General features: G+C 32.3%; 1 long non-coding RNA gene across 1 annotated transcript; it reads left to right on the top strand.

The window, feature by feature from the left end:
* Positions 1 to 3,079: 3,079 nt before the first annotated feature.
* Positions 3,080 to 5,876, top strand: LOC140181545 (uncharacterized). The gene is made up of 3 exons (XR_011876295.1): positions 3,080 to 3,370; positions 4,726 to 4,865; positions 5,438 to 5,876. It is a non-coding gene; the product is annotated as an uncharacterized lncRNA (long non-coding RNA).
* Positions 5,877 to 8,284: the final 2,408 nt, after the last annotated feature.

Raw genomic sequence — 8,284 nt, 5'->3', positions numbered from 1 at the left:
TAATTCTAGAGAGAAAAGAGAGCTTCTCTCTCTAGAAACTAACTAAAGCATGATGAAAACTTAACTCTAATTGTTCCCCCCTTGTCCAATCTTCAATTCTACATGAAATACTCTTTGGAATCAGTTGGATTTAGGCCTGGGAAGCTCAGAAATTGCCCCCCAGTATTTTCACTTTAATGAGGTCACGTGCGAGCTACGACACGTACGCATGGGTCATGCGTACGCATCGTCTGGCGCTTTTACTTCTCATGCATATTCATCATGTCATGCGTACGTGTCGCCATGTGACTTCATATCCACGCGTGCACGTCTGCCATGCGTGTGCGTCGATGTGTGCACTCCAAATCCTTGACATTCCATGAATTCTCCATTTTGCATGCTTTTCTCTTCACTCCTTTGATCCATTCCTAGCCTTTTCAACCTAAATTCACTAACAAACACATCAAGGAATCTAGTGGGATCAAAGGTGAATTAAAATTAGCAAATTAAAGGCCTAAAAAGCATGTTTTCACACTTAAGCACGAATTAAGGGAGAATTACAAAACCATGCTATTTCATTGAATAAATTTGAGAAAAGTCGATACAATTCCCTAAATTAAGTACAAGATAAACCACCAAATTGGGGTTTATCATTTGCTTCAGATTAGAAGGCCCAAAACTGGCATCCAACGCCAGCCTCCTGCTCCCTTTCAGGCGTCCAACGCCCAAGGAGAAGAGACCAGCGTCTAAACGCTCAAAGAGGACCCCCTAGCCAGCGTTCAATGCCCTAGAAGCCTCAAAGCACATGGATCTCATCAAAGCTCAGCTCAAACACTCACCAAGTGGGCCCCAGAAGTGGATTTTTAGCACTAAAAAGACTGTTTTACCCTTACTAGTCATTAGTTTAGTATTTAAAGTAGAAGATCACTCTTTGTTAAGGATCTTCAGGCACTTTACACCATATTTTTGTTTTTACTATTGTATTTCCTATCAGTATGAATTTCTAAACCTCCTAAGTTGAGGGGAGGAGCCCTGCTAAGTTCTATGAATTAATAAAAGTATTACTGTTTCTCTTCAATCCGTGTTTGATTTAATTCTAAGATGTATATTCGTTATTCAACATGATGAATGGGATGGCTTGTGACAACCAGCTCTGTTCATCATACTTGGGTTCGTGTGAATACTTCAGTGGAAAGCATTGAACCGCCAGCTTGATTACACATCTCTTAGACGGCTAATGCACGACTTCGTTGGGGACTTCTCGAGACACTAGTTCAGCCGATTTACGGGGAGATTAGGGGCTCTGTGGTAGAGGCTAGAACTTAAAGGCGCAACATTCTCTGACCCGGAAGATTCGACCTTGTCTGTGGTGTTTTGAGTAGGATCATTAAGGAGAGTGGACTGCAGGAGCTTCACCCTCAATCAGAATGGATCCACACTAACCCTGGGGTTCAGATCTGGAGGAGCATTGACGACCTCTCAAGAAAGGCGTTGATCACATACAGCCTGCCATAGAAGAAATCATTCACAATTGAAGAAGACAGTAAGACTAGAGTTAATCCAGAAGGACAAAGCAACTCCAAGCCTTAACCATCCCTGATTATAATTTAATTTACAAAGTATTTTATACACTATTCCTTTTATGCTTTTAACCAAATTCAAACCAACAACTTATTGATTTGCCTAACTAAGACCTGCAAGATAACCATAGTTTGTTTCAAATCACAATCCTCGTGGGATCGATACTGACTCGCTCAGGTATTACTTGGACGACCCAGTGCACTTGCTGGTACAGTTGTACGAAGTGTGGGGATTCATTCACCATCCCTCAACTCAAAACCTAAATCCTAAACTCTTATCCTAAAGCATAATATCTACATACCTAACCCCTAAACCCTCTGCCCTAAACAATTAACCCCCTAAAAACTTCTCCTCTGATCCCTGAGTGTATAAAATTCTAAATATCTAAACCCGAAACCTATAACAATACTCCTTTAATTACAAATGTTAACTACATCCCACATTTAAAATCCAAATTTCTTAACTCTTATCCTAAACATCATGTATACATTCCTAAACCCTTTACTATCTACATATACACCACCATAAACTCAAATCCTAACCTCTTAACCCTAAAACATACCTAAACCTATAATCCCAAAATTTTATCCTAATACAACCCTAACTACTCATCCCTAAACCATCTTCCCTTAAACTTAAGGTCTACATATTCTTAACCACTCAACATTAAACAACTCTAACTCTGACCCTAAATCCTTAACTATACATTTTGGCAAACTCTAACCCTCAACTTTTTCACACAATTCATCTTATGCTCACTACAAATTGATTTTCTACATGTTAACTAAAAAAATATTACTATATTATACATTTAATATTCACTTTAATTTTACTAAAATCATTTCGCATCATACGATAACAATTATAACTCTACAATGATTCTAATTACAACTCGCATAAACAGTTATACATTGGTTCATCACTTTTTTGAATTAATCAGACTATGTTACAAACATCATATTAACTACATTGTATCTCTAGTTACATCTTTACTCAGAGCTAATTTACTAACAATTTTGGTATAAAACTTATTATTACCATCATCAAACCCAATAATATTTAACCTTTTTTTAACAAGATCTCTTTTTAATGTCAGAGTTAGACAATACATATTTCATTATGTCATAGATAGATAGCGCTTTTACCAATAGACTCTGATTCAAGAAACCTTAAAACATTACTATTATCTTTCCTTCTTTTTTTTCTTTTTTCTCGTTGGAACTTTTTTCATCCCTTCAATGCAAATTGTATCCCAAGTTACCTAACCTAGCCTAACTTATAATTTGGCCCACCATCTTCTAGTCTAGCCAACTTTGTTGATATCTAATCCAAATATTAAATAAAAAATCTGAGATCCACAATCTAATAAAAAATAATTTCCATCCACATAACCTTTAACAAAAATCACCTACGGTCCACACCTCTCCAAATAAAACACTACGGTCCACTAGATACATAATTAATTAATATTATGATTACCTTACTAACCTCAACTGATTTACATCAATTGTCACATTAGTCCTCTGTAATTGGGGGACTCGCAACTGATCCCTCCTGCTTCAACCTGCCCTGGTCCCATCTTCTTGACCCATTACCAAGACATGCTTTTGCATCTATGACTGACACGTGCACTCAACAGGTGCTGAAACATCTCTTACTCAGCACCGTAGAATTTTCCATCCTCAATGGCTAGAGCACTAGTGAAACTACAATATCTTGATATGCGGATTGTGAGACTGTTGAGCAAGTATTTTAAGATGAAAATCCAGCAAATCCCAATTCATTGCTTAATCCACTTTCTAATGAAAAGGTAGGTGCTAACCTATTCATGAACAACAAAATTATAATCATAATTATGTTGGGCCTTTTTCTGTTTGGTAACATTTTTTGTTGTGGTTAAGATTCGATGCTTGTGTATTTGATTGAAAAGTAAAATATACTAATATCTTGTATATTGCTTATAAGTATAAGGCCAGTTTGGATTGATTTTTGAAAAAAAAATACTTAGTTTTTTTTTCATCTTTTTAAAAAAGATCTTTTTTTAACATACAAAAATTATTTTATATTTGGATAGTTTTAAAAAAAAGAGTTTTCAAGTATTAAAAACATCTTTCGTTTCTTTTTATTTTTAAGCAAAGTATTCTTAGCTTTTAGAAAAAATAAATAATTTATTTTTTTAATAAAAGTACTTTTTTTTTTAAAAAAAATATTTTTCACTAAAAAAAGCCAATCCAAACTAGCACTATACTGCCTAACCTGAAGAGACTGAAAATTTAATATATGGAGAACTTACAAATTGCTATGGTGCAATCAAATGGCTACAAATTTATTTTAAAAACTAAGTGAAATAGATATTAGAAACTGCCCCAAGTTGATGAATCCATTTTCATTGTCTGTATTGAATCACCTATTAAATCTGAAAGGGTTAAAAGTTAGCCAATTTGATGACTTACAAGTTATATTTGAACTACAAGAGCTCAAGGTTCTTAAAGTATTTAGCTGTGATGTATATAACATTGTTAAGAAAAGTGAGACTGGTGAAGTTAGGCACATTAATGTTAAAAATTTGGATATCAATTTTTGTGATAAATTGAAGAACATAGTCACCTCCTTTGTGGTATTTCAAAATTTGACTGTGTTAATTGTGGGTCATTGCAATGAAATAGCAAATATTATGACGATCCCATCAACAGCTACAAGTTTATCAGAACTTCGAGTTTTTAAGATATCTTTTTGTGACATGATAGAAAGCAAGTGATAATGATAATGGGGATAATAATGATGGTAGTGCATTGAGTGAGTTTGCATTTATGAAGTTGGAGGAATTAGAATTTTCCTACTTATTAAGTCTCAAATGCTTTTGCAAAGGAACTTATTATTATAGTTTCAAGTTTCCATCACTCCATACTGTATGCATGTTCGGATGTCCCAAAATGGAGACTTTTTGTGATGAAAACTTAACCACAGCAAACCTTATAGAGATAATTACATCATGGAATAGACTTATTGAACATATCGTTGGGATGGTGACCTCAATACTATTATAGAAAATATTTTCACTAAATAAAAGGTAATGAGCATGTATATATCAACCAAATTTTATCATTAATCATCAATTCTTATTGTAACACTTGTGCTTGACATTCCTACACCTTCCATGTTCAGGCTCACTCACTCTTCTGTACAAACATTCAGTGAAAATAAATGAGGCAGGCTCTATTTTCTCACCTCCATGGTCTAAGGTTTTATGTTCTATATATCTACCAATGTTGCCACATGTACAATAGAAAATTGTACAATATATGGTAAGTTGTGCAGTTCTTATTTGTGGTTATGTGCATTCTTTAATTTTGTCCAAAATTTAAAGGTAGTTAGCATTCAATACATTTAGAAAATAAAAATTGGCACTTCTATTATAATAATATCGCTCTTTTTTCTGCAAATTCATACAAATAAATAATACAAAAATATGTATGTGGAATGATATTATCAAAAATAAAAGTCTACCAACATTTAAACATAAAGTTGTAAAGTAAATCATTTGAAAAATGTATATGTATCGAGTTGTTTTTTTTATTTTATAAAATTGCTCTCTACTATTTTTGTAAATGATTTTATGCAATTAGGGTCAAAATCATATACACCTTAGCTATAATAATGTTTGGAGAGCCATAGTTTTGAACCATAAAGAGCCATAATTGCTTTTTTTTCAATATAATAGTTTTTTATTTTGTATTTTTTAATTATTATTGAAATAAACAGATAATTTAAAAGTAATAAATATATAATTATAGATGTTAAGCTAAATAAAGTAATCTTATGTTATTGTTTCTTAAGCATCACTGATTGTTAGTTTTTGTTTGACGTTATTGTTCAGGTCGGACCTGACTCGACAAGACTGCGACCAGGCAGTGGGCATTCCTTGGCTAGTGTTCCTTTAGGACGTTGAGTGAGAATCGAATAGGGGTGGACTTGCAATGACACTCCGATGCCAAAGTCAGAAAAGTTTCTATGAGGTCGAAAACTAGGGTTAGGTTGCATACCTTGGAGGAATCGTGGTTCCTCTTCTTATAGGATTCCGGTGCTCCTTAAATCAGAAAGATACGATGTGTATCTGAGACATTAAGTGTTGAGGTGGCGCCGGCGGAATTTTCGGAATGGGTCGTATTATCGCGTCGGTCCCCGAAAAGCCGGGTCTGGAGTCTGCCCGCTGTTGCCGGGTCCGAAGCCCAAGCCCGGAACAGTTATATACATTTGTATTCACATATTAGATTATTATAAAATACGTTGTGTACAATAATTCATTGTACGGTAAGAGTTTTGAATTACAAATATAAAATATATGATGTGTATATTAAAAATTAGTTATTAATTAAATTAGTTATTATGTATAATTATATATAAATACATATGTAGTTTGATTTATTTTTAATGTGTATTTTGTGTTTCAATATTTATTGTTGGAAGTTTATTGTAATTTAAATTTTTGTTGTGGCCTAATTATAATTATTTATAAATTATTAATGACTTATTCTCATCAGATAATGCTAATATTTAATGGATGCATTAGATTTAAAAATAATGACACATATAAAGATGGTCCTCTCTCTGCCTAAAACACGCAACGATTTTTTTTTTAGTTTCTACTTACTGAAAATACTAAGAAACTGTCATCCTGATGAACGTTTGAAAGAAAGCAAAAAGGGAGAGAAACCAATCTTGAACTCTAACTTTACCATAACCAAAACTTACTATGATAGCCAATTTAGGTATGAAAATCACAACTTTTAAGATCCTAATTGATACTTCTGCTTAAATTAAGTTTACATGTGGTATCAGAGCATGTGTTTCAAAAGTATGTGATTTTCTCTGGTCTATTTATGATGTCCATGATATTTTCTGATTAATTATTTATAGTAGGATTTTAATTAAGTGTGTTTCAAATTTTCATGCCATCAAAACTACATATTTGTGGTTGTATATGTTCTACATATTTTCTTTTGAATATTTTAATTTGGCGATAAATTATACTCATCTATGAATTTAATCTTGAGTTTATGTCGAGTATTGATGACAACTTTGAATTTATTTTGGGTACGTAATGTACTCTAGTTTTATGAAAATCTATAAATATTTTATTTATAATATTAAGTTTATTTTGACTATTTACTACTTGTGTACACCAAAGTGACCAAGTTATACCGTAAAATACCAGTATAGTTAATAATGTGTTAATTAATTTTAGAATTAGATTTACCTAAAGAAAAATCTTTTTTATTATTAATAGACTTGAAAGAGAAAATTTATTATTCTTGAGTCAGATATATATATTGTCCAAATATGGTATATGTATTTAGTAGAGAATTTCAATCTTCAAGTATGATAAATATGGCATTTATTTGTATGTTAGTATATTATAGAATTTTACCCAAAGGTGAACTATAATATGTTTTATGTTCAGTAATCTGAGTAGATGATAAAATTAAAATTAATATGAGTATTGTATGATTAAATAACAAGTATTTTAATTCATTCGAAAGCGTCATCTGTTACAATGTTTAATGGCTTAAACTTCTCTGAATAGAGTGAGCAAGTGAAGTATTATTTAGGTCTTTTGGATCTTGACTTGTCACTTTTGGAAGAAAACCCATTGTCACTGATGATAATGATGAGGATGAGAAGTATGCACTTAAGATAATGGAACGTTCTAACAGATTGAGCCTTATGTTTATGCGAATGACTACTGCAACAATATTAAGACTACCCTTCCACAAACAGAAAGTGCTAAAGAATATTTTGAGTTTGTGGAAGACCGCTTCCATTCTATTGAAAAATCCCTCACTAGTACATTAATATCAAAGCTTTCGGCCATGAAATTTGATGAGTCTAAGAGCATGCAAGAGCATACTGTTGAGATGACTAATATTGCTGCAAAATTAAAGTCATTGGGTATGACAGTTGATGAATCCTTTATGATGCAGTTCATTCTGAACTTACTACCTTTTGAGTACGGAGCTTTCCAAATTAATTATAATGTCATGAAGGAAAAATGAGACGTTAATGAATTGATTGGAAAGCTCATATAGAAAGAAAATAAACTTAGGAATTGTGGTGGTCATTTTATCAACTTGGTTCAAGGAACTAGCAAATCAAAAAAGAAATTAAAGACAAAGTCCAAGAATTTTAAGAAGAAAGGACATGCCAATGCAAAACAGTGTCATTTTTGTAAGAAAAAAGGACATTTTTAAAAGGGTTGTCCTAAAAGTAAGCATGGTTCGAAAAGAAAGGTATATTTGAAACATATGTATGTTCTTATGAATCAAATTTAATTGATATTCCTCATAGTTCTTGGTGGCTTGATTCTGGTGCTACAACTCATCACTACAAGAAAAAGGCGTATTTGTAACAAAAAGTATTGTTACAAAACGTCGAAATTTTGAAACAAAAGTTTTTTGTAACAAAAAAAGGGGCCATTGCAGTAAGTCCCGTTACAAAAAGTTTTTGTAACAAAAAATGGAACTGTTACAATTCAATACGATATTTTGTAACAATTTTTTCTGATACAAAAAACCAGAAGCCGTTACAAAAGTGATAACAAATTTTGATCTTGAAGGTATTTTTTGTGACAGTCTATTTTTTTCCTATAAAAAAATTTTGTTACAAAATGTAACATGATTTTGTAACACTTTTTTTCTTTAGTTACAAAAGCAAATTAATTATTTTG

The sequence above is a fragment of the Arachis hypogaea genome, chromosome 18, assembly GCF_003086295.3.
Source record: "Arachis hypogaea cultivar Tifrunner chromosome 18, arahy.Tifrunner.gnm2.J5K5, whole genome shotgun sequence".
Lineage (NCBI taxonomy): Eukaryota > Viridiplantae > Streptophyta > Magnoliopsida > Fabales > Fabaceae > Arachis > Arachis hypogaea.
This window is presented reverse-complemented; position numbering and strand designations above follow the sequence as displayed.